This window comes from Grammomys surdaster, unplaced genomic scaffold (genome assembly GCF_004785775.1).
Source record: "Grammomys surdaster isolate TR1022 unplaced genomic scaffold, NIH_TR_1.0 66, whole genome shotgun sequence".
Taxonomy (NCBI): domain Eukaryota; kingdom Metazoa; phylum Chordata; class Mammalia; order Rodentia; family Muridae; genus Grammomys; species Grammomys surdaster.
In genome coordinates, this window is record NW_021604568.1 from 4,871,315 (window position 1) to 4,878,731 (window position 7,417).

Sequence of the window (7,417 nt, forward strand, 5' to 3'; positions counted from 1 at the left end):
ATAAAAACCAAAAAAAAAAAAAAAAAATCATTTATTCACTGTATCTTGTTTGTGTGTGTTTGTGTCTGAGTGTACTTATGTGCACCACATGCAATGTAGGTTCCCTCGAAGGCCAGACGAGGGCATTGAGTCCCTTGGGACTGGAATTACAGGTGGCTGTGAGCCTCCTATTGGGTGCTGGGATCTGAAACCCAAGTCTTCTGCAAGAACAGTAAGTACTGTCAACGTCTGTGCCACCTCTTCAAATCCTCCCCCTTTAAAACATTTACTTAATCTGGGCAGTCTTGGCACACGCTTTTGATCTCAGCACTCCAAGAGGCAGAGGCAGGCAGATCTACAGAGAGAGTTCCAGGACAGTAAGGGTACACAGAGGAACTCTGTCTCAAAAGAACTAAACCCAAAACCATGTATTTAATTCTCATCTATCTATCTATCTATCTATCTATCTATCTATCTATCTATCTATCTATCTTATCTATCCACCCATCGGTATGCATGTGGAGGTCAAAGGACAGTTTGCAGGAGTGGATTCTCTCTTTCTACCATCAAACTTCAGGAGTCAAACTCAAATTATCAACCTTGTGGATAAGCACCTTTAACCACTGAGTGGCGGCTTGGTGTGTCTCTGAATTTAGCTAGGAAGTGCCTTAGAGGGAGGCCTGCTAGGGCAGGCTGCCTTTCAGCTATGCATTCTCTCCTGCTTGTCTGCGTGGTCCCCTGATTCCAACTCAATCTTAGCTAGTTTTAGTCTCCTTTGACTCTTTTCCAGAGCTAGAGTCTCCAGCAATGTCCTTCTGTGGCAGGGGGTTTCCCAATTGGCTCTGATTTGACTGTTGACTGTCCCCTGCACTGCACACCAACTCTGAGCAGTGTCAGAAGCCATCAAAATCCAGGAGCACCCAATCTGTGATCAAGAGAAGGGAGGTAAAGTAGAACCACTCAGTGTGGTAAGAACTGGCCCTCAAGTCACTCCCAGCCACACCCAGGTAGCCCACCCCAGGGGCTATTCAGGGAGGGCCTGGCATCAGATTCCTATTCTTCCCTCAAGTTGCCCCCACCTGCCTGAGTCATTAGGACAAGACTCTGGAGTTCTCTATCCAGCCCAAGGGCACCTGAAGCCTCTCCACGCCTTCCCTGGCATTTCTTCTCTTGCTTGGAGGTTGCCAAATGGATACTGAGCCTGGATGGGTCTTGGTGGCCAAACTCCAAACAGAGGGGGAGGCATCCTGGCCCTTTGCCAGCTTTCTGTCCATGGTAATTTGGCAGCAAAGCACCAGCTGCATATATCTGCACATCTGTTTATGCCTCTGGCTTGTTATTTATTCTCTGCCTTTCAAAGGCAACAGAGCCAGAACACACCTCAACTCTTCCCAAGTTAGATTAACTGGGAGAGAAGGCTAGGACACTCAGTCACAGCAATCGCTGAGCCTCATGGAAGGGCCCGCCTTCTCCAGCAGCTGCTGCCACTTTTCAGAAAAATGCAGAGGAAAGGGTAGGAAGGAAGGAGGAAGGAAGGGAAAGAGTGTGAGGAGAAGGGAGAGGAAGAGAGGGTTGTGAAGTTAGAGCCTTGGACATGCCAGGCGTGATCAGGTAGCCTGGTCCTAGGCCCCACTGGAGGCAGCCCTATCTTTTGAAAAACAGTCACCCGAACCTTCTCTGCCTGCTCAACACTTGAATGCTTGATTTTGATGTGTGTGTGTGTGTTCTTGCGGGGTTGGGAGGAGTCAGTTATGGGAATGAATGAACTTTTCAACACACACTCCTGGGGGGTGGGGGCGGGGGAGCTTAGGTGATTGAGCTTGAGGAGTTTCTGGGGTGAAGAATTAAGGCACCAGGTACTGTCCCTGGGATTAGGGATGAGAAATGAGTAGAGGCGTGGTGGGAGGAAGAGAAGGAAGTATAATGCGAAGGAGAAGAGAAAAAAGATAGTCAAGCAAGCGAGGAAATACGTTTTTCAGGGAAAAAAGAATGGAGAACCTTGAGCCGCCAGTGACGCTGTCCTTGGTCCTGACAAAGGCCTATGAGTGAACCGGAACACCAGCCTCTGTGGACCGCTCTCCTCCCACCCCCACCCCCACCCCCTAAACTCTCTGCAGCTTCCTTTGAAGGCAACTCAATGGTTCTGGATGGAGAACAAAGGACCAAAGCTGTACCTCACGAGCACTCAATCCCAAATTGAGCTTCTCTCCTACACCATCTGCCTTTTCTCAAAGCAACTCCCTGTCCAATCAACGTTCCTGGAAGAAAGCAGACTGCTGTAGACTCAAAAGTAACCTGGACAGAGCTCCTGGAGAAAGAGACAGATTCCCCAGGACCCAGAAGACTTCGGCCTCAGTAGTCTCATGAGACAAAAGGACTGGAACGTTTAGGTGGTGACCTATAGTGGGAAGTGCTGGCCCAGTCCAACTAAAAGCAACACGGTACACATACCTTTAATGCTTTAAAAGCAAGCAGTCTCGTGAGTCCCAGGCCAGCCTGGTCTACAAAGTGAACTTCAGGCTGGCCAGGGCTATTTAGTGAAACCCTGTCTGAAAAAACGAACAAAACCAAACAAACCAAACATTATTTTTTTTCTTTGACTTGTCTTCCCTTTCTTTTGTATAAGTCAGACAACAGTGTTTGGGTTCAGTGGTAGAGCACCTACCTACTCATCTCAAGACACTGGGTTCAGCCCCCAGCACAGGTGGGGAGCCAGGGATGTTAAACTAAAACCCAAAAGCAGGTCTGGAGGGATGACTCAGTGGTTCAGAGAACACACTGTTCTTCCAGAGGACCTGAGTTAAGTGCCCAGTACCCAAGTCAGGTGGCTCACAGCCACTTAGAACTCTATCTCCAGGGGATCTGATACTTTCTTTTGAACTTCACTGGTACCCACACACAAGTGCACATACTCACACATGTCTACATATACATACTCACATACAGAGGCATACATGTGGAAGTTTGAATATACTTGGCCCACAGGGAGTGATAACTATTAGGGGATATGCCCTTGTTGGAGGAAGTGTGTCACTGTGAGTGTGGGCTTAGCAAGTTTTCTCTTGTTTGTCTTCGGAAGAAGATGTAGAAACCTCAGCCCCTTCAGTGTCACGCTTGCCTCGGTGCTGCCATGCTCCCACCTTGATGATAATGGACTGAACCTCTGAACCTGGAAACCAGCCCTAATTAATTGTCCTTTATAAGAGTTGCCTTGGTCATGGTGTCTCTTCACAATCGTGGAAACCCTATCTAAGACAAAATATATAACTAAAAATAAGATAAATCTTTAAAATAAAAATAAATAAACAGCAGCAACAAAAGAAACTCAATAGTAACATTGTTTTAACTCCTTTAAAAATTATATGTGCACTTAAACAAGACCGGACAACGACAGCACCAGTTGACATTTTAATGTGTGTGTATATGTGTGTGTATATCTTACAAGGCCCCACCTCTAGATTCGGAGCTCTAGAGAGGGAAAATCTGTCTTCCTCAAGGATGAACCTCCCCCCCCAGGTTGTCAAATCCTAAATGGTCAGCTAGAAACACGCATACATATGAGCACCACTAACTGGACTAAGTGGGTTGTATTTATATGCACACATGCATTCATAAATACACATGTGTAACAATTAAATAAGAAGAGGCCGTGAATTCTAGTGAGTGTCAGGACGTTGGAGGAGTTGGAGGAGAGAGAGGTGGAAAGATAGAAATACAGTACTCATGTGTGAAATTCTAAAAAAAAAAAAAAAGAAAATCCATATGAGGAAATGTAATCCACTAATGATAAAAACTAAGCCAGCTAAACAAATTCACTATATAATAGTTTTACAGAAACAAATAAAGATGACAAAAAAGAAGTAAAACTGAGCTGTAATGAGCTATTCCCAGGCAGGCCTCGGGCAGATGGGGGTTTAATCAGTGAGAGTCTAAACACACGGGCATTCCAGCTAATTCAATTCCCACCCATTCATTAGGGGAAATATTCATCATCCAGAGATTACAGCAGGGCCAAAACCCTGAATGGATTCTAAAGAGCTGTCAGTGGAAAGGTAGCTATAGCAGCCAGGCAGGGGCACCTATGGACATGACCACGCCCTCACCTTTGCTCTCACCAGGTCCTCTGAGAACTTCTGTTTGCAGACCTCAGGGTCAGGCACTGAGGAGAAAGAGGTAAAATCAAGGTCCTGTTTGTTTGTTTGTTTGGATATGTCTGAACCAAAAGCCAGGCATTCACAGGGCTAGACTTCAACCACAACGTCCATAGCACTTCCTGATACTCTTGTCTTTGGACTGTAATCCTAGCTGTGATCCTGAGAACTAATGAACCATGCATGCTTTAACAGGAAAAGCCAGTGCCTTGGAGGCACACCGCAGACTTTGGGCCTTCTCAGCTCCATGTCTGTAGACAGGAATCAGAGAGCAGCAAGGGATAGAGCAGGCGGCTGCTGAACTGTTGGCGTGATCCAGAGTGGAGATGAGAACTGACCTGAACCACCGGGACACTTAGTTACCTGCTGGCTGCATGTTGCTTGTCTCATTGCTATGGTAAAACACCCACAAGAGGCAAACGTAGGGAGCTGGAAAGACTCGGTGGTTAGGAATGCGTACTGCTCTTGCAGAGGACCTGACCTCCGTTCCTCATACCCATGTTGGGCAGCTCACAACTGCCTGTAACTTCAGTCTCAGGGGATACAGCGCCCTCTTCTGGACTCTGTGGGTACTTCTTATGTGCGTACACCCACTCTCATATACTCATAAATAAAAATAACTTTTAAAAAAGAAGCTAACTTAAAGAAAAGGTCACGTTGGCAGGGACTTGAGGAGGCTGGTCATACTGTTGTATCTGCACAGTAAAACACAGAGGGATGAATCTGTAGTAAGTGTTCTCCTTTTTATGCATTTGGAGACCAGTCCACGAATTGGTACCTCCACATGTGGGCTGTCTTTCCACCTCAATTAACCTAATCTAGATCCAGATAATCCCACACAGATGTTCTCAGAAACTAACCAAATCTGCACAATCTCTCAAGACACTCCCAGAGGCTTGTCTCCTTGATGATTCTAGACCCTGTCGAGTTGACATTGTTAAACGTTACACTGTTATAGCCTACCTTGGGCGAACAGTCAGCAGTGATATAACTGCTTCCAACCTTATTTCCCCTCCCACTAGCTCTGGACCCTGCTTAGTCATAGAATCTGTTTTAGATCTGATTCCAGTTTCCTAGTTCCTAAATAGGAATGTAGCATCAGTCTGAGAACCAGGACAGATATGTGTTACAAAGAATAGCATGATCATGGAAGTTATGTGATTGTTGCTCTGGCCCCTTCCTTAGAAGGCGAGCCTCACAGGACAGAACCCATACATAAACTACCAACCAATGAACTAACAAAACATACTTCATACTGTAAGAATGGGATGTGGCTGTGTGGTAGAGGGTGTTTGCCAATATATGCAAGGCCTTGGGTTCAATCTCCAGCATCCTCAAAAACATCTATTAAAATACTAACAAAATCTTCTTCTCGAAGAATTGGCTTACTCAGTTGTTGGCTAAGTCAGTCTGAAGTGCACACGGTAGAGAATGAGAAAGTAAAGACCGAGGACAAGATAGAACCTCCTAGGCACTGACTGTTCACAAACAGCCAGGCTGGGAGTCAAGCATGGGGGAGCCATGGGAGAGCCACCTATTCTTCGGAATTTGCTTGAAGAGGAAGATCCCAGATCTTTTTAAGGGCTCATTTCAATGGGCCAGACCCATGGAAAACAACCTCCCCAGGTTAAAGTCAGCCAATTTAGGACTTAGATTACATCTTCTGAATCCCTTTCCAGAGGACGTGGATTAGTGTAGGCTGAATAACTAGGAACTGTCTGTAAGCTACAGAACGTCTCTTCCCTCCTGGGTTTATCTCGAAGCTTTGTCTAGTCTGACAACGAAACAAAACAACAGACTACCAGGGGAAGTTTTGTGTGATCATTAGCAGACTAGACTGTCTTTGAGAAAGTTCCTGATACACAAGAATCATTCAGTGGAAGTCACGCAGACCTATCTATCAGGAATTCTTCTACTGTAGGAAGCTGAGATACCTCTTAGAGAGTAGAGGCTAGAGAATGGTTGGTTTTGGTTTCCTTTGATCAGGGCATCTTGATGGGACTTCTAGAGTTGGTGGACATGGAGAGGACCTTGAAATTAACCAGCACTCTGAGGACCCCTTGCTCTGGCTGTTGAGGCCACCAGAGCCAGAGCTATAGCAGCAGGTGATAAGAGTGGCCTCAGTGACCAGTGGGGCTTCAGTAGGCAATTACCCAGCAGAAGCTAGGAACTGACAGGGTAATTATTAGCTTCTAATTGCAGGGCAAACTCAGGCCGGGATCCTCCTCTCCAAAGCAGAGGGCATTACTATTTGCATAGCAATTAATTACTTTGGGAGCTACAGAATTTAATTACCCACTAGTCTAGTCCGCAGGAGCCAATAATTAAATTATTCTCAGAAATAGGGTATTTATTTCCCAGTTAGCTGAGCAGGTAGCTTCTACCTTGGAGAGTGTATGTGGGTGATGAACCCTGCCCTGAGGGCAGAGGCTTGGCTTGAGGGGCAACCTCGGTGCCCAGCAGATGGACGTCCAAGCATGACCTCTAGAAGCCCGAGACCATATGGCACCATGTGCCTACTACAACCCACAGTGGGCAACCACACACATGGTAGAGAAGTGGGAAACGAGACTAAAGAGATGACTTGGGCTCACTTCCCCATGGTCACTGCATTTACCATCTTCAAATGTGTAAGGTTGTCAGTGTCTTTTTAAGAACTGTGTACTTTGGTCATCTATGACTCTGAGTCCATCTGGAATCTCTTCGTGGCCGCTGCCTCGCTGGCATGGGCTTCGGACTGAGACATGCTTAGGACAAGTTTGGCTTCTAGAGCGGCCTGAGGAGTATCTGTTTGGATAGCACTTGCAAATGCAAGTGTTTAAAACCTTGACCTAAGTTGACCACTCTCTTCCTGTTACCCGTCTGTTACCCTAAATCAAAGCATCCGTGTCAAAATCCCATATGTTGCCAAGAGCTAATGAAAAGCCCTGAGCTCCGAGAGAATCTGGAGGCTTCCTGATTGACAGCGACCCACGGAGCTGGCCTGTATTGGCTCTAGCTCCGTTTCTCCTTTCATGATTAAAAAAAAAAAAAATTAACTGAGAGGCGTAGTGGAAAGAAGGAGCTGAGGGCATGGGAAGCCATCAGCAAGTGTTTGGGTTGGCTTACTGTCCAGAGATGAGGACCTCCTGTCCTCTCGGCCTAAGAAAACTGAGATGCTAAGCATGTCTTCCTCAGTCCCTCAGACTCCTCTCCTTCCTCCTGCATCATCACTGGCCCTCTGAGAGTTAGGGTCAGGAGCCAGAATGCAGCTGAGGTGAGACACTTTTCATTTCCATCCTAGAGTC